The sequence below is a fragment of the Parasteatoda tepidariorum genome, chromosome 6 (genome assembly GCF_982258835.1).
Source record: "Parasteatoda tepidariorum strain Cologne lab strain chromosome 6, Ptep-v5.0, whole genome shotgun sequence".
Lineage (NCBI taxonomy): Eukaryota > Metazoa > Arthropoda > Arachnida > Araneae > Theridiidae > Parasteatoda > Parasteatoda tepidariorum.
Genome location: NC_141760.1, coordinates 102,556,550 through 102,579,304, shown reverse-complemented (window position 1 = coordinate 102,579,304; position 22,755 = coordinate 102,556,550).

Genomic DNA, 22,755 nt, shown 5'->3' with positions numbered 1-22,755 from the left:
AATTTAAATAATTTTTATTATTATTTCAGGATAGTTACTGGGTTAAATAATTGAATGTTTTATAAACTTCTCAAACAGAAAAATATCATGGGCACTCGTTGATATTAAAGCAAACGTTAAAACACTAATCAAGCATAACTCAAGAAGTACTTTTATTATATCTGCAAAGATTTTCAAACAAGGCATCTCAGGTAAGTGGCATATTAAATTGCTAGTATATTTTTAGAAAGTTATAAGGGGATTTCAATTAAATCTCTCTTTTAATTAAAAACGAGCAAGGATTTACTTTTGGAAGAAAAAGAAAATTACACTTTTATACTTTTCTAATTTCATTACTTGAATACTTCCATCTTAACTTGATTAAAAATGAAATCTGTTTTAAATAATACTATTAATTTAATAAAATAATAAATTCAGTTAAAAAATAAATCTCTGTCATGTGTCAGCATCCTATTACTAAAATTAACCTTAAATCAAGCAAAATTATTTCCAGGTTTTCGATATTTTAATTTTCTTGCAATTTTTTATTCTTTTCCGTTGTGGCAGTGTCAAAGTAATTATTTAAAATAATTTAAAATCGGACTGGGTGCCTTGAAATAAAATGTTGCCGCACCACAAAATATTTATGAGTTAACATAATTAGAATAATTAGGCAATTGCATTAAGGCTTACATACAAAATAATCCCTATTAGTCAGTATGTAACTCTTCGAGTCGCGATGACTCAGGTGATAGAGTGTTCATCCCAATGAGGTGAACCGGGTTCGAATCCCAGTGATGGCTGGTCGATACGAATCTGCATCCGTGTTGCTCCGACCACAGTTCTGGCGGGAAATATCCTCAGTGGCAGGCAGATCATGAGTTAGAGTCCTTTCGCCATTATTCAAGCCGGGGCAGGTTCTCGTGGTTTCCGTCTCCATGTGACGCAAACGCGGATTAGATTTATCAAAAAGTTTGAAAATTAGAAATCTACGGTGTTAAACACTAGTAGTGGTAGAAACCGAAAAATTAGGTCTTCTGTTCAACGGCGGTAATAAAAAGTATGTAACTTTAAATCGGATGATGAATTTCGAGAAATGAAAATTCCAAAACCGATTTTGTTAAACTTTAAAATTTTGCATGTACTTTAGGAATATGTAAAAAATTTATAAGTTTATTGTTAAATTTATTGCCACAATAACCAAAAGCAGAAATATTTTAATAAAAAATCTTAATAATTGCATTAAGAATACAATTGAATACTAACACTATTATAATAACTTCGAAACAGCAGTTTGAGAAGCAATAAAAGGAAAGTAATCATCACTTTTAAGTAATACTTTTTCTCACTTTTTAATTATGGTTTAAAGTATTCAAAAGTGGGTGATCATATAAATATAATGCATTCCACGCATGTACATTTTTTTTAAAATTCTGAACATGCATTTGTACTGTCGAAAATTTGAAATCTTTAATGACATCAAATTATCAATACATTATTCGAACTGTTAAAATTTTCATTCTAAAATTATGGTGAAATAACTGGCAGCTGTTTGTCCATCCGATACACTGTAAAGTTTATGGTAGGGAACTTTTTTTTTCCTTCCTTTGAAACCATTTACAAAAAGTATGGTTGGAATGAATCTTAAATAAATCATAAACTTATATAATGGAAAAATCATAAATTTAAAATAGAATGTCATTAAAATGATAGAAACTAATACAATGTGGGAAAATGGCAATAATGACAACTTAGCACAACAAAGAATATTCAAAATCTTACCGGACATTTAATTTATTTCGTTGATTGATTTAACAGAGCATGATTTGTAGATAACATTGAAATATTTTTAATTGAATTATAAATGAGTAATTGAAATTTCAATGGCCATAATGCCAAAACATAAAATATTACTCATCTTACCAACATAATGAATAAATCTAAACTGAAACTGAAAAAAAAAGGGAAGAAAAAAAAACAAACCAAATCTTTCTTGATTAACAGTACCAGTGGCTCCATCTGTTATTGAAATTATAATTAAAAGTCAAAACAATGGTTATAAAACTATGAATACGAAACTATACGATTTTTTAACCATTTACAACTAGCATTCTAGCATTTTTTCAAAAATGTGAAGAAAAAAATTTTTTTATTTAAATAGACATAAGAGCTCGGCTTTTCGTAAGGTAATAGGCATTGGAGAGTGCCGGACACTGGAAATTCTTCATGGGTTGAAGGGAATGGAGGAAATAGTGTGAAGTCAACACTAGGACTCGAACTCCAGTTCTTCCGGTCATGACATTGACAGAAGAGCCCCCTCAGCTATGATACGTACGCAGCTGCAAAGAGCTAAGTACTGTTTGTCTAAGATAGGTACTCTGCCAGACATTCGTCTGGAGCTGTGGCGGTGACTATGGTAACAAGGTATGATTATTTCAAGTAGGGGTGCGCGGTTTCTCTTTAGGACTGGTTTCGGCGAGAGAAAAGGAGACCTCTTCATCGAAGCTACCCTCCCTAAAATGCCCTCTTCTTGTTTCCATAGCACCAGACTGCCGCAGACTTAGTGGCGATCAGAGTACCTATCTCAGACAAACAGTAGCTTCATTAGGTGGTTTTGATTGGTGCGATTAATTCTGGTTGTTTAACCGTTTTAGGTGAAAGCAATTAATAAACAGTTGTTCTCAATTTTAACAGTTTGATTACCATTTTATTTATGGTTATTTGACTGTTTTGATTAAATATGGTAAAATAAATTGTTATTTACCCATTTTTTCCGAAAAATTTCTCACAGTGTGGTTTAACAAAATCTCTATTTTCTGAGAGACATACTTTTTTACGTAAGCATATGTTACGTCTAGGATTTTTATACATAATACATTATGTTAATTTTAATATTTTTTAATTAAAATTATACATTTAAATATTTATATTTTATGATCGTAAAATAATGTTTGTGTAAAAAATATCTTTAAAAAATTAGTGACGTTTTTTCTCTTAATTTATTTTTATAAATAAGTTTAGTTATAACAAACTTGTGAATTAGTTATTATTTAGAATATATTTTTTGCCGAGTAAGCTTTTCTAAATTAATGCTTGAATATTTTTATTTAGCTCATACAAAAATAAGGAGATAATCAGGAAATGTAAAGAAACATAAACTATATAATTTTCGAAACACACCATTCAATTCAATTATATACAAGAAAAAATCCTTTTTCTGAACAACTTCTAAGAATAAAAGTAAAGTTTTATCATTGCTAATTAAATTTATTATAATTAAATTTGCAAAAAAGCGAATAAAACATTAGAGTATGCAAGTATGATCCCATAATAAAGTAAAAGCGAAGTTTTATCATTTCTAATTTATTATAAATGAATATGCAAAAGTATATGAATATTCAATTAACGATATTATTTTAACGGTTAATTAAAAAATTATTCCAAGAATAAAGTTTAATAAATTAAAAAGATAGTGATAATATAAAGGTGTTAATGTAAAGACAACAGATAAATTTGAATAGTTTTCGTTCATCTTTTTCTGTTTACATACCTTGTATAAACATTTTCTTTCCTTTCAGTTGATTTGAAAGGCTTTTGATGTTAATGAATTTTGTTTCCAGTTTTCAAAACTATAAACCTTTTATTTATTTCAAAGCAAATTGTTTTGAAAGCAATTAGTTTTCAATTATAAAACTTTATTTTTAGACATAAAAAAAACTTATTCAGAATGATCAATAAAGAAATCCGAACGCAGTCTGAATTATTTTGAAAATGTTTTCGGTTATTTAAAATAATAATAATAAAACTTTTACCACTTAAAGAGATAAAAGCCATACTGTACGAGAAAAAAAAATTTTCAAAATGTTTTATCTACAAAAAGAAAACATTGATATTGATGTTTTAGGTTTATTCAAAAGAATTTAGTACTTAGAATAAAATATATTATTTAAAAATATAAAATACATTGTATGTTTAAAAATATATTGTTTGCAGAAAAAATATAATGTAAACTAAATTATAATGTTAATGTCACTTCCGTGAAAAAAAATCTTGTAGAATTACCGTACTGTAGAATAATAATTCTGGTTTTAAAAAACACCTGATCCTAGTAAACAAAATCAAAATATACGGTATTTAAACCATTCATTTGGTAATTTTTCCGTTTATGTGGTAAAAGTTTACTGAAAAACTAAGTAGTTTCAAAACTATATAGTTAGATACCACTAATCTAGTAGAAAATACTGGATTAGTGGTAGCTAACTAGTTGTAAGTAGTGGTAATTAGTGGTAACTAGATGTACTTTTATGTGGTGAAGTTTCACCGAAATTCTGATTTTCAAAACTTTATAGTTGGCTATCACTAATCTATTATAAAATACAAAACTGAAAAGTTAAATTAACAGAATAAATGATTTTTATTCTATTCTCTAAAGTATCATGATAAAATTTCTACATTTACCACATTTATCTAATTTTATCATTTACTGATAAACCATATTTCATTTTAAATTTTGCTAACATCATTACCAAATTATCCCGGTGAAAATTACGAAGTTTTTTTGTGTTAACAAAGAGTCATAAGTACGTTAAACTTAACGATATTATGGTAGTTCTGACCCTACTTGTAGTTTTAGATAATAGTAAGTAATATCTTTTTAAACGGTTAGATGGCGGTAAGGTGATACGTTGGATATGATATGATGTAAGTACGCCAGAGATTGTATGAGATCTGATTGATGCCAGTGGACTGACTATTCGGTTCTAATTTGTTAGATGTGCTATCTGTAATAAAAGTGTTGTTATAAAATATGTTGAACGTATAACATAACTAATTAACATAAGCCCGCAATCCCCATAAAAGTAAGCGAAAACACTACTTTTTTTCCCACTGCTGTGAGTTGGAAATACATGTTTATTGATATGTTTAGTGAAAAACCTAAATCTGAAAATGAAAATCCAAAAATGTCATGCGCAATATACATTTTATTATTTAAATATTATTTTTTTTCTCATAATTTGAAACATATTGTTTTTACATTAATAACCGAAAATGAACTTCAACTTATTTCAGTCCAATAAATTCGAACCGTAACCTTGAATTTATTTACTTATAATTGAAAAAAAATATCTGAAATTTGAGCTGAAGAAAATTGTGTGTGTACGCAAAAAATATATCATTAGAATGTTATTAATGTTTTAATAAGAAGTATGCGATCTTTTCTTAAAAGTGCGTGGATCGAAGTTGAAATTTGGGATTTTTAACTTACGTGAATATGAATTTCGAGTGTATTTAAATCTCGTCAACTTTAATCACGACTGTTTATTTTTGAATCACCTGAATTTTGATTGGTGATTTTCAAAATAGCATGCAAAGATTCCTATATTTCGATCGGAGATTTTTAAACTTACGTGATTAAAAATTGCAACGTGTCATTTTAAATCGCGTGAATATAGATCACGAGGTGTGATTTTATATTTCATGAATACGAATAGCGATGTGTGATTTTAAGTCGCTTTTACATAGGAAGAAAACACGTAATACTAATCCTTTTTTTACGAGAACTCAAAAAATCGGTACTTTTTTAGAAAATATAGATAAAATTTTCCTTATTAAAATAAGAAAAAAGAGAAATTCCGCTAGAAGAAAAAAAAATAATAATAATAATCTCATTTGTACGATTATTCAGGACTACAATTCGTTCTGTATACGAAATACCGTCTTGCTCTCTATATAGAATACCGTACAACTCTCTATAATAAAAAATCGCTGCATCTGTTTTATTGGCTGTTTAACTTTACGTTAAATTTTGTTTTATGAGAAAAGCGTAAGACGTAGTGTTTTCAAATTATGATGATGCGTAGAAAAATGTACTACTACTGTGGAATAAAAGCAAAATGAAACATTCAATTATAAGTTTAAACATTATTAACTGTTAAACTTGTTATAAAAAGTAGCGATAGTATTAAGTTACGGAAAAAATACAAAATCAAATACAAATTTCAAATTCTTTTTTTGGACAAACTGTGTAGAGGCCGGTCTCCACCCATGGTCAGCCTGTTTCAACGTAGCAGTTTTAATGTACTTATTAGACATTAAAGTAATGATAATCCTTTTTTTAAATTTCATACTAGGAGGCAAAGCCACCTGTTCGCTCTCGCTCACCAAACCCGATGATTCCTTCCCAATAATTGTTGTTTATTGGCGTAAAACATTATTTAACTTAAAATGTTTGTTCCAAAAAGAACACTTATTCCACCACTTCTCACCTCCAAATATTTCCCCGCATGATACTATTAAGATTTATTAGTGAACATAAATATTTTTTCTAAGCAATCTTTTTTTTGAAATAACATTTAAAATTAAAAGTATATTGTTATAAGAAATTTGTCGAGAAATTTAATATTTTTGCTTACCAAACGGGCGGACAAATTTTAAATACAATTTTTGCATTCATCGCACTTTGTCCATGAAGCTGGAAGTTTAGCTCTAAATAATTTAACGAATCTCACTAAACCGTAATTCATAACAGTATATTAATGCAATTTGCACCAAAAAAATAATAATTGTAAAGCGGTTAAAAAGATCGGACACCGATTTAAATAACTTTATCTTAAAATTGGTAAAAATATACTTGAGAGTATCCCTTGGCGAAATTGGCGACTTATGTTCGCCGCCATTCCTGTTTGCGCGGAACACCGTGGTAACAGGAATCACGGCCAAAACATAATGAAATTTCAATAAAACATTGGAAAATTTCAACAAAACATCGGCAAAATCTTTACAAAATTGCAATGAACCCAATATAAGCAAAATTAATAAAACTAAGAAAATGCATTTTGAATCGAAACAAAAATTAATGGAGTAAGCACAAGGAAAAAAAACAACTCACTTCTTCATTAAACTTGAATATCCTCAGATTTAGGTGCGCAGAATTCTCTAATAGCAGTTAAATACTGTCTAAATTTATCATGAATAGAATCTGTGTACCTCCATCCCCACATAAATTCGGCGAAATACAAATCGAAAATGTCGTCTGTGGTACCGGAAGCGAATTACCAGACCATACCATAGATTATAAGCGTGGCGATTGCAGGTGGAATTAGCTATGGATTACGCGTAAATGTGGTGGGCGAACGAAATTACATTAACCTAAACAGTGTAATTCGATATTCTTTTTCTCCTCCCCGACTAGACATGATGAATGAAAATAACTCATTAATTATTTTTCGAAGAGAATTAAAAAAGAAAATAACCTTTTTATTGTTAGGATCACTTTGCAAATACACTGTATTTATATTTTATGAAGCGCAATAATTTATATTTTATAAAACTATCTAGTTTTTTGATATAACAGATTCAATTTTTTAATTTTTTTTTACAAGAATTGTGTTTGCGAAGAAATAAAAATAATTTATTAATGAACCAATCACAAAAAATAACTTTAACTTAATAAACATTTTAATACCATGTATTATTGGAACGCTATTTTGAAGAATTAATTCTACTTAACTTTTATTGTAAGAAAACATAACCTGTTTTATTTTAGTGATAATCTCTATTAAACCAATATTCTCTATAAAAGAATAATGTAAGCTTTTTTATAAAGATTTTTTTTTAGAAATTAACAAAGACATAATATTTACTAGAAAAAAAAATTAGAGTATTCAAAAATGTTATCACGCTTTAAAGTAATAGTTTCTTGCAAACGAAACAATCAATGTTCTTAAAATTAAGTTTGAAAGCGTTTGTTTCATTACTAGAAGCATTCATTGTAAAAAAAAAATTTATTAAATTACTTTTTTTGCATAATTTTATTAAATTACTTTTTTTGCAATGAGCTGAGATCTTAAACTTCGTGAAAAATTGATTCAATTCCTTAATATATATAAAAGTCCGTAAATACTTAATTAATTATGGAGGTCATAGATAACTTGATACTCTTTCAATATAAGAATAATAAATGCAATTAATAGAAAATGCACAATTTTAAAAATATATTTTATTTACATGTTGCGTACAGGTTATTCTGCAACAATCATACGTAACATAAATTTATAGATTCCTAAATACTGTTATATGAGTTTGGTAATTAAAAATTTAATAAAAAAATATAATTAAAAAATAGCATAATTAAAAAAATAACATAATTAAAAAAAATTTCAACCTTCAATTAAAAACTTCCTGTTGTCAAATATTAATAATAATTATAAATTTTAACAACTTTTTTAGGCACAAATTTTTAATTCTCGATCTTAATACTATCCTTAGTGGATGAGTAGGTAAAGAAGTTCACTACTCGAAATACATTTAATGAAAGTTATGAAAATATAGAAGGGGCAATGGAGGTAATAATACATAATTTTTTTTCATCTTAGTTTTATTACGACCTTCTAAAAAACGCTAATAAACACAATTATTTTAACAGAGACAAACGATTATGTCGGCGTTATAACAAAAAAATACGCTTTATATTTCATTTAATGCAGAAGAATCTAATGAAGATCAGCTTATCTGAAACTCTGAAATGTCGCACCCTTACATAACTTGGTGAATGATAGATACGTGATACCAAAAACAAAACAAAAACATAAACACACATATCAAAATATATGTGGCGATTTGCAAAAACGCTCTTTTAACGCCAATAGAAATTTCCGCCAACCCTTTTATAATCTATGGTATGGTTTGGCAATTCGCGTACCCGGACTGGCGGTGACATTTTTTTCTAAAGTCCCTTTTTATGACTGCCCACATTCTTTTGATCATATTGACCAGAAGCAAAAGTAACCTTACCTGCCGTTATTCAACGTAGAACTAACGAACCTCTGAAATTACATATACTGTTAAACATTCAAAAATAACGCTAAAATCTGAACCAATCAGAATCACAATCAGGTTTCAACATCGCTCAGTTTGGCCATCACAACTTGGCGAGAATCAAGGGTACCCCTTAAAATGTAGCGTAGAATTACGTCATTCTAATAATAATAGTAATAAAAACAATTCTCTTTAACTCTTAATTTAGAAAACAAACAAATTTAAAATCGAGATAATAACAATGCAGGTAAATATCTTTAAATTAGGGCTACACAAATATTTATATGAAAACGGTACCTTTATAATTTATATCATTTTTATGCTGATGACAACCAAACCAATATGAAAATTAAATTAGGAAAACTGGATCCCTATCATGTGATTTTCCGGCCAATAAAAATGCACCGACAACAATGGAAAACTGTGACACCATCATTATGTTTTCATATATAGTTAGAAATGGCTATGCCTAGCTGCAAAATTATATATTTACATTTACTTAGAAATTCAGCTTATTTTTATGTGATTGTAAGAACATATATATAAAATGAAGTAGTTTTATAAGCTTCTTACAAGTAAAAAGAATATTTACATATCTGATAATAATCAATAGTCCAATTATTCAGCAGGAAAAAGTATAGAATTCCTCAATTCAGTAGTTCACTATCAGACAAATTGTTTTTAACGTCGTTGCTACTTTAATATTGTTTTTTTGTAATGAAAGTATTTATTGATAAGTATATGCTAGCGATCGAAATACATTGTTTTTCCCGGGGGTGTAGTTAATGCTATCTCAAGAAAAAGTTTAATTTCAGTGTAGAATATTAAAACGAATGTAAATTGAATAAATGTATTAAAATATAAATTTTTTTTAATGGATTAATACTTAAATTATGATGCTTTTCTTCTGATACTGATGTTAAGTTTTTTATTTAGTCACATTAAAGGCGTTTATGACTATAGTTAGAACTTGAATCCGCCTTCATCACGTGGTATCCGACGATACTATGTCGCTATTTTTGGGAGAAGGATGTAAACAATCCAGAACAAGGTTGCTATTTGGCGGTCGTATGACAAAAATATTTAATTCGCAATTTTTATGTGCCATTTTTTAACATTACATATTTTAAAAATGTGATGATATTTCTCTCTTTTGAGTGAATAATTTGACCTTTTTGAGACATTCTGCTGCAATATTTTGAATTATATAGCTAGAGTAGCAAAAGGTATAATAACTGATGATAAAGCGAAGTAAAACTGAACAAAAATTCGCTGTTTGCGTTTGGCTCGCATTAAGGTTTGTCTCAATTTCAAGTGCGGAGGCATTTCACCTCTTTACTCCCGCTTTGAAATGAACTCTTCGTCGGAGGAGGTGGAGTCAATTGCCAACTACTGGTGAACGAACTATACTTACATGTTATTGCCTTCCTTACTAAACATAAATAATAAATAAACCTCATCAAACATTGAGCATTGTATAAATAACACAAGCATTGAAAGTTAAAATAAAATTTTTTTGTTTGATTTTGACCTTCAATTTTTCTATACTCTTCAATTTTAATCTCATTTTTTCTTTTATTTTGAATAAATATGTTAAACATTAATTGAATTGTTATTATAACTAGTTTTTACATCATGACTTTCAGTTTAGAAAGTTGAAGTAAATTATGTTTTGCTAAAATTGCACAAATAAATTCATCATGAAAATATATTAAATAAAACTATTCTCTCTCAAATTAAACCTCACCGCACGTAATGCGTGAGGTATTTCGGCTCATGTGTATTTTTGGATTACATTGAAGAAAAAAGGGATGCAACTTAAATTATTAAAGAACTTCCTCCAGCATGAAAACTCCACTATTTCGTATGCGCATTAACAAGACATACGCAGGGCCCGACAGCCTAATCGGGGCGCGGAGCAAAACTTCTTTGGGGGCACCCTCCGTTTCTCTACTTCAGTAATGAAGAACCGAAATTTGTGGAGGTATTTAAATTTTTTCACCTCATTATAGATAACAAGAAAATTGACTAAAACCTAAAATAACTACAGTCTCCCCCCCCCCACCAATGGTCAGACGAAATATCTTTCCATTTCATTGATTTTCTGACAATTCCATGTCCATCATGCCGATTGCTGTTTTCTGATAGTTAACTTTGTCATCTAGCTGCGAAAAATTCATATCCTTGCTGACATTAGACCGGAATTCAGCTAAATTTACGCAATTACGATGGCTCACTTAAGCCAATCAGAAGCCTGTATTTTTGTGAACAAATCTCATATTGTGATGTGTAAAAATGCAGGCTTCTGACTTACCAAAGTTGTCCATGATAATTGTGAAAATTTAACTGAATTCCGCCCTAGTTAGCCATAGATTTACGAAATATAGATTGCGTTCACACAATAGATGAACGAAGAAGCTAACATAAAACTGACGGATTTTACACTGTACTAATATTTTGTTTAAAAAAAAAAGGTTCATTAGCAATATCAACATTTTTCGAATTATATTGGGTACAGTGTATCTCTATTTTAATGAGTTGAACTCCTAGAAATGTGTTTTGCTTAATCTAATAATGCAAAGTCACCGAGAAATGCAACAAAAACAATAAAAAGTATTAGCTTTTTAAACTGTGGAAGAATTTGACTTTTAGTTTTGTACATGTCGTAAGGTGTTGATTAACATAAATTTATTGATTTTTTTTTTAATCACCCTGTACATAAAATAGGTATTTTACTAGTGAGAAAAGAAAATATACGTATTGTGTGTCTTATCACTTGTGTCTTAATATGTGTCTTATCACTTTTGAAACATTTTTTTAAAATAAAACAAGAAAATGTATAATGGTGTTATTGATTTCACATACTATTTTTATGTATAGGATTAAATTGAAACGAGAATTTCATTAACATATTCGAAGTGGGGGATTTAAAAACAAGTATCGGAATATCGCACAACATCGAAAAAAAGGAAACTTCAGGAAAAGGTGTTTTAGATCTTTAATTAACTTTTAAATAAATCAGAGGAGAATAAAAGAGCTACCTCGGATGTTTAGATGCGACTTTAATTAAATTCCTTTAAACGTGCTTCTTTCGTTACATCACTGTGACTTATAATGGCTTAGGTACGAGGATTAGATTTTCTTTTAATGAATAGATTGCATTAACCTTTTAACTATCAAGTTATTTCGATGATTTGGGTATATAAATTACGAACTTTTTTTTAATTGCAGAAATCAAATGTTTAAGTACAAAATAAAATATACTTAGTAGTTAAAAATTTATATTTTGAATTACGTGTATAAAAATTTTAAGTTTTTGTCGCCACTGCATATTTGCTTGAAGCGGCTGTCCACTTATAGTGGAGCATTATTTTCTAAAAATTAATAAAAAAATAATAATAATCTAATTATTTTCTAAAAAAAATGAATCAAATATATAAAGTTCATTACGATGCACTAAAAAACAATAGTGCGTGGAGTCCCTCTGCGAGCAAGAAGTAAAACTTCGCAACTTGCCACGTTAATTGTAGAAGAATCAGCAGTCGTAGAAGGATCACTAGTTCTATTCAAATACTTTTTTTTCAGCTCCGCTCGCTTCCGTGCTCTGTAATAACGGTAATATTGTGCATTTTTCCCTCGTTCACCTCTTGAACCAGTGGAAGTGCTTATGGTTGCCTCACCTGGAAAATGTATTTGTATTAATAATATATGTGAATGCGTCATACTGTAATTTCAGAAGAGAAACAATCAATTGATATTCACTAGAGACGTACCTTGACATAACCTTAAATCCGTCGCATTGTCCGTGGGATTGTTTTCACTCATTTTTTACAATTGTTATCCACTAAATTTGAAAATAAAAAATACTATCCTATTAAATTATATGTGTATCAAATCAAACTAAAAAATTATTTATAGAAAAACAATACTTTTATTATTTTTATGCTAGTGAGAACCAAAACAATGTGGAAATGAATGAGGGAAAACTGGATCCTACCACGTGATTTCCCGGCCAATAAAAATGTAGCGTTAAACGTTTAACGCAACCTTGTTGGAAGTCGCATAAGAAGTATCACTTCAAAAGGTTTAACTTAACAGCGTTAGATATATCACATTGTTCGTCAATGTGTAATATTTTTTTAGGTTTCGCATTTGTTAAAAGTTTCACCTCGGATTCGCCTGTTCATTACCTCAGACCACATATGTGAACCTTCTTTTTTTTTACTTCTAAAATTACGCTATAAGAAAATTTATAATTTTACCCTCACTAAGAGATTTGTGGATATTAATACTTTTTGGGGAATCTGCGGTAGATGCAGAAAAGTTATTTGGGTAGAATACCACATGTACAGAAGTGATTTTCGAAAAATGAATCTAAATCTACGTGCTCAAAAACGTAACTAATTTTAAATATTATATAATTTAGTTACACTGAAAATATTTAGACCGGGGTAACTTGGTTGGCAGGGCGCTGGACTCCTGTTCGTGAGAACAAGAATTCGAATACAGCCGACCGAAAACTCCCAGTGTAGTAAATGGTGACTGTTGCAAGTTAAATATGTCAGATTACAAATTATACCTCTGGGGGTACTGAATTAGAGATGGATCGTTCACTGATTCAGGTCAAAATAACGACCTGTGGATGAATGAATGGATGTATGACTGGATCCACCCTATAAACGGTTGTGACGTATGGGTGGGGCATAAGTTGAATTCTTGGCGATAGATGGCGCCACAGGAAAACAAGAACAATCGCAATTCTTGCCTTAATGGGCTGCGACAAAACTACTGAAACTATTTTTTTTTTCTTTCTGGCCTAGTAGTTCTGTGACCTGTATAATTTTTTAAAATTTGTATTCACTTAATATTTAAAAACAATACAGTCATGAACATGCGGGTCCACGTATGTGTACCTTGGTACGTATGACGAAATTTGTGACTTCATAGTACTCAAGTAAAATATCAGTCAAATATACCGTTGTATGGTAATTCTGGCAGACTAATAAGTAATTTATTTTATTTTACAACTGTCGTTCAACATCCGGCCCAATTTTTGAGTTCACGACAAATAATGTCCAACTCCGTAGCCTTGTAAATTTAAACCCCCAGAAGACAAGGGAACTCCTGGATCGAGTATGGGGAGAAATGTTCCATCGTGGAGGACTTTTTGATGGAACTAATCTGCATTTGCGGTACATGAAGAGCAAAACCACGGTTAGCATCTTGGCAAAAGCCTTTAACCCATGATCCGTCTAGCACTCAGGATATATTCTTATGTGTATTTCAATTAACTGCTTTATATAAACCTTTTGCCTACGGCGCTTGATAGCAAAACCTATTCTGGGCCATCATTTGTACCAACCGTAAACCAAAGGTTATTTTTATTATATTATATTATTTTTATTATTATATTACTTATTATATTATTTTTAGTATTTATTATATTTTTTTAAAAAGAATGATAGGTTCATTTCAATAATTAATAATTTTGCTTAGTTTGCACAATTAATATAATTTTAAAACTGAGACTTATGCAGTAATGCGTTGCCACTGAATTTAGTATTGCATCTTATTCTTAAAAGAAAACATTTTTTTTCAACGTAATTTTTTTCTTATAATTACGTAATCTATTCATTATTGTATTTAAACAGACCATAATATAACATTATGCACGTTTGTTCCTACTTTGGGTGCAATTTAACGTTTAAAATATTTATATTATTTTACTTTGTTAAAACCTGAGGTCCACGTATGTATAGCTAAAATTATGGGTTCTCTGGCAGTATAATTCATATTTTGTTTATCTTATTATTACTTATGGCAGTAAAATAGAAATTCTGGAACTGTAAAATATTTTTTTGCTATATTCTTTTTTACCTTCAGTACTGATAAGGTTAAATAAGTGATATAAATAGAAATTGTTTATTTGTTTTAAATTTCGCAAATTGAATATTTTCTCAATATATCTTAGACACGGTTTCAAAAAAAATCCCTATTTCTTTTTGAATTGGCTGAAAGAAAATTAAATATCAAGCGTGTGGGTTGTCATAAGCACGAAAGTAAAAATGTACACCTCTGCGAATTTCTGAATGACCTTGGTGTATTAAATTTTGTTCTGTTGATTATTGTTCACGAGGCTTACTATCAAGTTGCACACTAGATCAGTATTGTTAGCAAGAAATCCAAATAGGGTAGTTGAATAAAGTTTTAAAAAAATCTTTTTAAATACGTTTGGTTTCAATTCGATATTTGGTGTCAAGACAAACGATCGAGTGAGGATAAACAATGAACAAGTTGCGAAAATAAAATAAAATAAAATGAAATGCGGCTCTTGCCTAGACTCTAAAATAAAGAGAACAAAACATTCTTTTTAAGATGTCTGAAATATATTCGAAAGTATTTTCATAGTTGAAATCTAATTAATATTCCTACTAAAAATAAAATAAAATGTATATCGACAAAAATAAGTTTTGCCAATAAAAATGCATACCATCCTGCATTAACATTCCTTGGTATTTTCTTTTCTGCTTAAGAATCAAAAGTATCCTGCTTCTTAAGAGAACAAAGAATTTATGAAAGGATTTTGGAAAATTAAATCATTTAATAAAATGACAAAACATTGCAAAGGCGAAATGAAGCCACGATAGAAATGAAAAGAAAATGAATCGTGCCTTGATTTAAAAAAAATAAAAATAAAATAAACAGAAGCCTTTTTAATGGAAGAGTTGAAATAATGCAGAAAGATTCTATTCAGTTTGCGTTGATAATCTTTTTCTAAATATAGTATAATGAAAAGGTTCGAAATGTTTTCCGCTTGAAAAAGAATGAAAGCTGTTCTTTAAATTTAATGCATTGCAGTAAAACTATTATCTATTTTTTTTAAATATAAGACAAATTTGTATGGAAATTTTTATAAAGAATTTGTTTTTATTCCGATGTCTTGTAAAGTGAAGATTTTTAAATGCTTGCAAATGAATCGCGGAGAAATATATTTTTGCCTCAGCATAAAAGAATATATAACAAAGAGTTTTAAACATTAAGTACTTATGAAAATATAAATATTTTTCAATCTTGTTTAATATTTGTATTAATTTAGTTTTAATGGCTTCTACGTCAATTATAATTGGATTACTTGAGCCCAAAATTCGATTGAAAATTTAGAATGTAAATGTGATTTTTCGATTAATTGAAAGAATGTACAAAGGTTTTTATTTCCCGCTTTATTTTACATACAAGGATTTCTAAATGAGAAAATTTACATCGTAAAAGCTTTCAACGCTGATGTTTCTAAAATTCAATAAAATTCTAAAGAATTTTTTTTTCTATACAGCGTTATCATACATTGGCAAAACAAAGTATAGCCAAAACTACAGAAGATGGTAAAGTTTACCGTGTTTCTGGCTGTATGGGAACATCAAGAAGTTCGGTAGTTTTAACCAATGATTTTACTGAAATTAACAATAAAATATGTATTTCTTCAATACGCTCTAAAATTTGATTAATGTAGTAAAATTTGGTAATTTTAATATGATATCTTAGAGCATGGTATCAAAACCATTTAATCAGTAAAACTGACTCAATTTTGTATGTTTTTCATCTGTTTCGTATAAAGAACTATAATTTTGAAATTTAAAATTTCCGGTTAACCATTACAGTATAAGCAGAGAAAAATTACAAAATGAATGGTTTAAATAGCTTATATTTTGGATTTATTAACCAAAATTATGTCTTTTTCTTTTTTTTTCCTTCTATATACAGTACAGTAATCGGGATAGCCTGGTTAGTAGGGCACTGGGCCCGTGTCCAAGAGTTCATGGGTTCGATCGCAGGCCGGCCGAAGACTCCCTGAATTAGTCTTTAATCTTTTTTTAATTGTTCGAAATAAGCTTAAAAATAAAGTAATAAAAAGTCCCGAAAAGAAAGGAAACACCCTTTTTTTCAGAGTTTAAAATCTTTAACTCCCTCTTCCAGTGGTTTTTCGAACTCTTGATTTCAAACTCTCAGCTCTTAGTTGAACCTTGGTCCTTGAAATTCGTAGTCTGGCAGTTTTTTTTTCCTTCTTAAAATTCGATTTAAAAAAATCCTTTTGCTTAGAAAATATATTATTATTATACTTTTGAGTAAACATATCGTAACGGAATAAAAATATAGCTAACTTTGAAAAAATAATTAAGCGCACATGAAAAAAAAAAAATTTTAACTCAGGAATAAACGAATAAGAGATACAACAAACAGTGATAATTTAGAAGTAATTTTACTGGTTTACAATCTATAACAATAACTTTATATCATATAACAGATCGCATTGGAAACAGTTTTTATCTCTCCCAGCTAATATTTTTAAAAAATTCGCTATGAATGCTTGCCTCCGCTAAACTCTCTCTTACTTTTTTATTTTATTTATTCATCCTTTTTCCTCTGTTAATTTTGAAGTCAAGAGCGAGTTCGTAAAATAAAAACTGCGTGAGAGTAAAATTTTTCTACGACAATGGGTGAACAATTTTGATTTCAAGAGGAGAAAATGGCTCAGGGGATAGAGGGTTCGCTTCCCAGTGGTGACTGTTCGATACGAATTCCGTATCCAGCTTGCACCGACCATAGTGAGGACGTAAAATATCCTCAGAGGTAAACGGATCATGGGTTAGAGGCCCCTCGCCGTCGGGCAAACCATGGGTGGTTTTCGTGGTTTTCCTTTCCATGTAACGCAAATGCCGGCTAGTTCCATCAAAAAGTCTTCCACGAAATCATGTTTCACCCACTACTTGATCCTGTAGTTCCCTTGTCTTCTGGATTGGGTTCAAAATTACAAGCCGCCAGCGTTGTTCATTAGTAGTCGTAAACCCAAAAATTGGGTCTGCTGTTCAACGACGGTTATAAAAGAAAAAACTTTTGAACAGAATTCAAAATAACTCTTTCAGTAGACTTTAAATCGACTATTTTTTTTTAAACTACACATTAAGGTTAAAATAACAGTTATGCTTTTAAAACTCTGTATGGTAATTCTGGCAGACTTATTTTAGGGTCCTAAGCGTCCAGCTGGGACCCTAACAGACGACTAAGGACACTAAAACTTTATTATTTTTTAATATTATATTTTTTACGAAATTAAATTTATTATGCAAGATATTTGGATCAGCAAAATATTTATAAAATTTTCAATTTGATTTTCAAGCAATTTTTTCTGCAACGTAATTTCAGATCATAAAAATTTATATATTCTTTGCATCAGGAAACATAATAAGAATTGATGTAAATGATAAGTATTTTACTCAAAAAATTGTTTGTTTACATTTCATAAAATGGAACGTAGAAGAATAAGGTTTGAAATTCCTTTTTAACTCGAATGAATACACTTCTTTTTTAAAGGGCATTGAATTAAATAGTTTGTTTTGAGCATCCAAACTCCTCTGCAAGCTACTACAATAGAACATATTTATTTAACTTATTTAATACGGAAGTATGAAACAAATAATTGTATAATGCTTAGAAAAGGCATTTCTTTCCCTACTCAATTTAAAATTAACTTTAATCTAATAATATAATTTTTTTTAAATTCTTTTCTTTTCTTTTATTAAAAAACTAATCCTTTTCAGTTAAATTTTAAAAAAAATGATGATAATAAAATGTTAGGAAGACCAAAAAGAAACGAAAAAAAATGTAACTAAATAAAAAAAATCCTATATAAAGCGATTTTTTTTCCTAAAAAAAAAAATTCAAACTGATAAAGTAAGTGTAACTGATACATGAATAAATGTTTCTAGTCTGTAAAAATCAAATTTTTTTTATTTACAATAATTAAAATGAAAAATAGAAAATTTGAAATATTTTGTTCCTTAATGTAAACGATTGTTAAAAAAAATCATTCCATGACATTTTTTTTAATATATTTTCACGGGATGGTAGTTCGTTCATATAAGAAAATTTGTTATTAGAAATTATCGGCAAATGTAATTTTTTCCCGGCAAAATGAAGAAAATATCGTAACAATGCTGCCATCTATAATTTTCTAATTGAATCTTAAAGTGATAATTTCAAGAAATAAATATAAAACTTTCCTTTTATAAACTTTGTTTTCAAATGTTAGATGATAGTTTTATCTGATTTTAAAACTACCCCTTAATATTAGTTATGCTTGCTTATACATACATAAATTTAATGTTATTAGATATAATTTTGTCTTCGAAATGCTGAAGCATTATTAAATATACAATATTTTTATCAATAGATGGCAGCAGAATAAAATAAAATATTAGGTATATTTGAAGTCTTAATTTTTGGAGTGAAATAATTAATTAAATATAAACGAAGAAAATGTGGCGTTGTTTGACCAATTATTATTGCTTGGCTTGAAAACCTAAAAACGTTGAAAATTAAGTTTCAAAGCAATATGAAGCACTCTGAATACATCATAACAATTTTAGTAGACATGTATATGAATAGATGGCAGCAGTAACCTGAGTCTTATTTTTGTGTCCTAAAGTTTTGAAGATTTCGTTTTCTGGATTAAAAACTAAATATACATAAAAGATGAAATATATATGTATGCCACAAAATAAATAAATACATAAAAACATGTTATATTAAGAACTACTATATATTACAAAATATTTTGTTAAAGAAATGAAAAAAAAGCATTATTCATTTCTTAGCTGAAAAAATAGGAAAAAAAAAATATTTAATTTCTATTTTGTTAATCATACAAATCTTAAATTCTTTTCAAATTTTAATTTGTAAATATTGAGGGTAAAATATAAAATGTATTGGACTATTAAGTATTTAAATGTTAGTTTAAAAGTTCGTTAGTTTAAAAGCATGTGAAAAAATATTTATTGTTCTTTTTAAATTGGAAAATACAAATCGTTTTCATTTAAAAGAAAACTAATTTAATACCTAAAACTATAATTTTCAAATACAAAAGTTTACCATAATAAGTCAAAGCTTTTTTATTTGTTTTTAGTTCATGAGCCGAAAAGTAATAACCTCTCGGAATTTAGTTTAAAGTGCACATGTATTTAGACACGTTAGACATGCAAATGTACTAGTATTTATTTAAACATTAGTGTTCTAATTTTTTTTTATCAATAAACTTACTAAAATATTTGTAGAAAATTAAAGGCGTTCAATTATTAGAATTCATTCAAACATATATTTATTGATATAAACATTGGAGAAAATAAAAAATTTTTTTTATCATATTATGCGATACAAAAATTCATATCAATAATGAATTCTAATAAAAAAAAACTGCAATGCTCACAGACTGAAAGTAGAAAAAAATTGTGTACACATTAAGTATTATAAATTTAAATTAAATATTTCAATTGAAGAAAATTTATGAGGTTTAAACAAAAACAGCCTAAAATAGAAACAAAACTGTTATAATTAAAAATAAAATTCAATTCTTATTGCACTTTATTATTTCTTTTTATTGAATTATTTTTATATAGTAAACTTCCTTTTCTTTCTTTTTTTTTTTTTTTTTTTTTTTTACCAAAAAAGATTACTTAAGCAACAAAAAATTGAAAACAAAATTATAAACAGTGAGCAGTTTAAAAATCGACGTTTTCCATCACTTTGTGAATTTCTTAGGCTGCAATAACATTGCATTTAAATTAGGGATGCAATGAGTATTTGGCCCTTTTGTCAAAATTCAGTTGGTCAAATTATCGGCCTAATATTCAGCTCAGTATTTTTTAGAAAGGTATTTTTCTAACTTTTTTTGAAATTTTGTAGATATGATGAGGAATAATATAAAATCATATTTTTAACTATATTATATTATTGTTTATTATAAGAAAATTTTTTTACACAAATTTGTTAAATTTATACACACGGCTTGCAAATTTATCTTCTAGAAGACAAGTGGAAAAACAAAATTTGAAGAATTGAAACTAGATTACTTTATAGTGAACTCAAGTTTTTGCACTTCTGCTTTTTCGTTAAAAATTTTTTTATTTTTAAATTATCTTCAGTTAAGTCAGTTTTTCTATACTTTTAGTTCTAAGAATTGAGAAGATTTTTTTTTTTTCATTTTTGCTGTTTTTTATTATAACATACCATTTTTACGGAACGTCTCATACCATTAATTTATTGCTACTTTTTCCCTGTACTGTAATATAGATAACCGAGATAACTGTGACTTTCAGTGTTAAAGTTTTGTTTTAAGAACTAAGAACAATTTTTTTTTTCCAATTAACTTTTTTTAATAAGCATTTTTATCATGACACAGCATTTTTTTAAATGAATGTTATTATTAAACTTTGTTTTATAGCATTTTTTTTTCTTCTGAAATTATGGCAAAGTGAAAATTTTAGAATTTCATTTAAAAAATGTTATGTTTTTTGACGTTTGAACGTTTTTTTGACTTTGTTTCTATCTAGTATTGTTTTTTTTTTTTTTTTTCTTTAAATCATTTTTATGTACGCTTTTATTAAAACGCGGCAATATTTAACAACATTTCTGTTAGACTTCTTCTTTTTCCTGTACTTTTTTCTGGCAATTGGAAAACTGAGATTAAAATTTTCTTTCGAAAATTAAAATCGATTTTTATTTTTTTTTGTTTCTCTTTTGTATACAAACTTTAGTTTTTATGATAAGTGCGGCATTATTTTTTTAGCGTTGTTTTAGGAATACGTTTTTTAAGAAAATGTTATCCATAGCATTGAAATTTTGGTTTCAATGTTGCTATGCTGCTAAAAAATGTCGCTATTTGTCCTCGAATATAGGGTATTCAGTCGATTTATTTATTTATTTTTGCCGAATATTCGGAATTTGATGAAATCACAATTCATTACCACATTCGACCAAATTAAATTCGTTGCAGAAAAAACTAAGAAAAAATAACAAGGATTTACAATAAAACTTTACCGCTCGATTAGAAATTCGCGTGTCGTAATAACATCGTAATTAAATAATATCGAAATCACGTGGAAAGGTATAAAATAATTTTTAAAAAAATCACTTAAATTTATGCTGAACTCAGCACGAATGTAGCATGTCAAATACGCTATTGAAAATTCGCAAGTCGTAATGAAATTATCGGAATTTTTTTTATGCTACGTGGGAATGCATAGCCGAAAAAAAGGTATAAAGTCACTTAGATTTACAACGAAATCGACACACATAAAGTACACCAAAAGTGTTTATTCAAATGAACGATCTGAAACTCGCATGTCGTAATAATATCGTAATCAAAATCCAGGATTTTCGAAATTACGTTGAAAAGCGGAAATACTGCTTCAATAATCATCTAGATTTACGATAAAATCGGCATAAAGAAACCGCGTTAAATATTGACTATAGAATCTGTAAAAATTGAGCCCGTCAAAACTTGATAACTCAAAAGTGTGATTAAAAATTTTAGATTTTTTTTCTTCTTTTTTTGAATTTTTTAAATTCTTTTATTGTGTTTAGAAGCTCTTGCGGGCTGCACTTCCGTAGTCGGTGGGCCGCTGGTCGTGGACCCCTAAAAAAAATCATAAATCCCTATTACGTAGGTGGGGAATAAGTTGTTGCCTGGTATTTAGTTTCGATACATTAGATACACAAAAGTCATAGGGATTAAAAAGATTATCAATGAATAGAAAATGGAACGTTTTCTATGTCTATGAATAAAAACTAATTTATATTTAACAAGATCGGCGCGAAATACATAAATGCAAAAGAACCCATGGGAAATTAACGCCTTAGGTATAGAGGAAGATGAAGAGTTAGAGAGGAATTGCGAAATCTCTCAAGAAAGTGATTAGTCCACCAGGCGTTACCCAGGCGAACACTCTCGCTTGTCTTCATTCCAGAATCTGTACTTTTTAAAAGGAAAAAAGAAAAGAGAACGATTATTAAAATATTTTGTAGAGAAGAACGTCTTTTTATAATTTCAAATTATTCGAATACATTTGAGGAGTGGAGAAATAAAAAGCATTTATTTCAAATGTTTTTTTTTTTTTTTTTTTTTTTTTT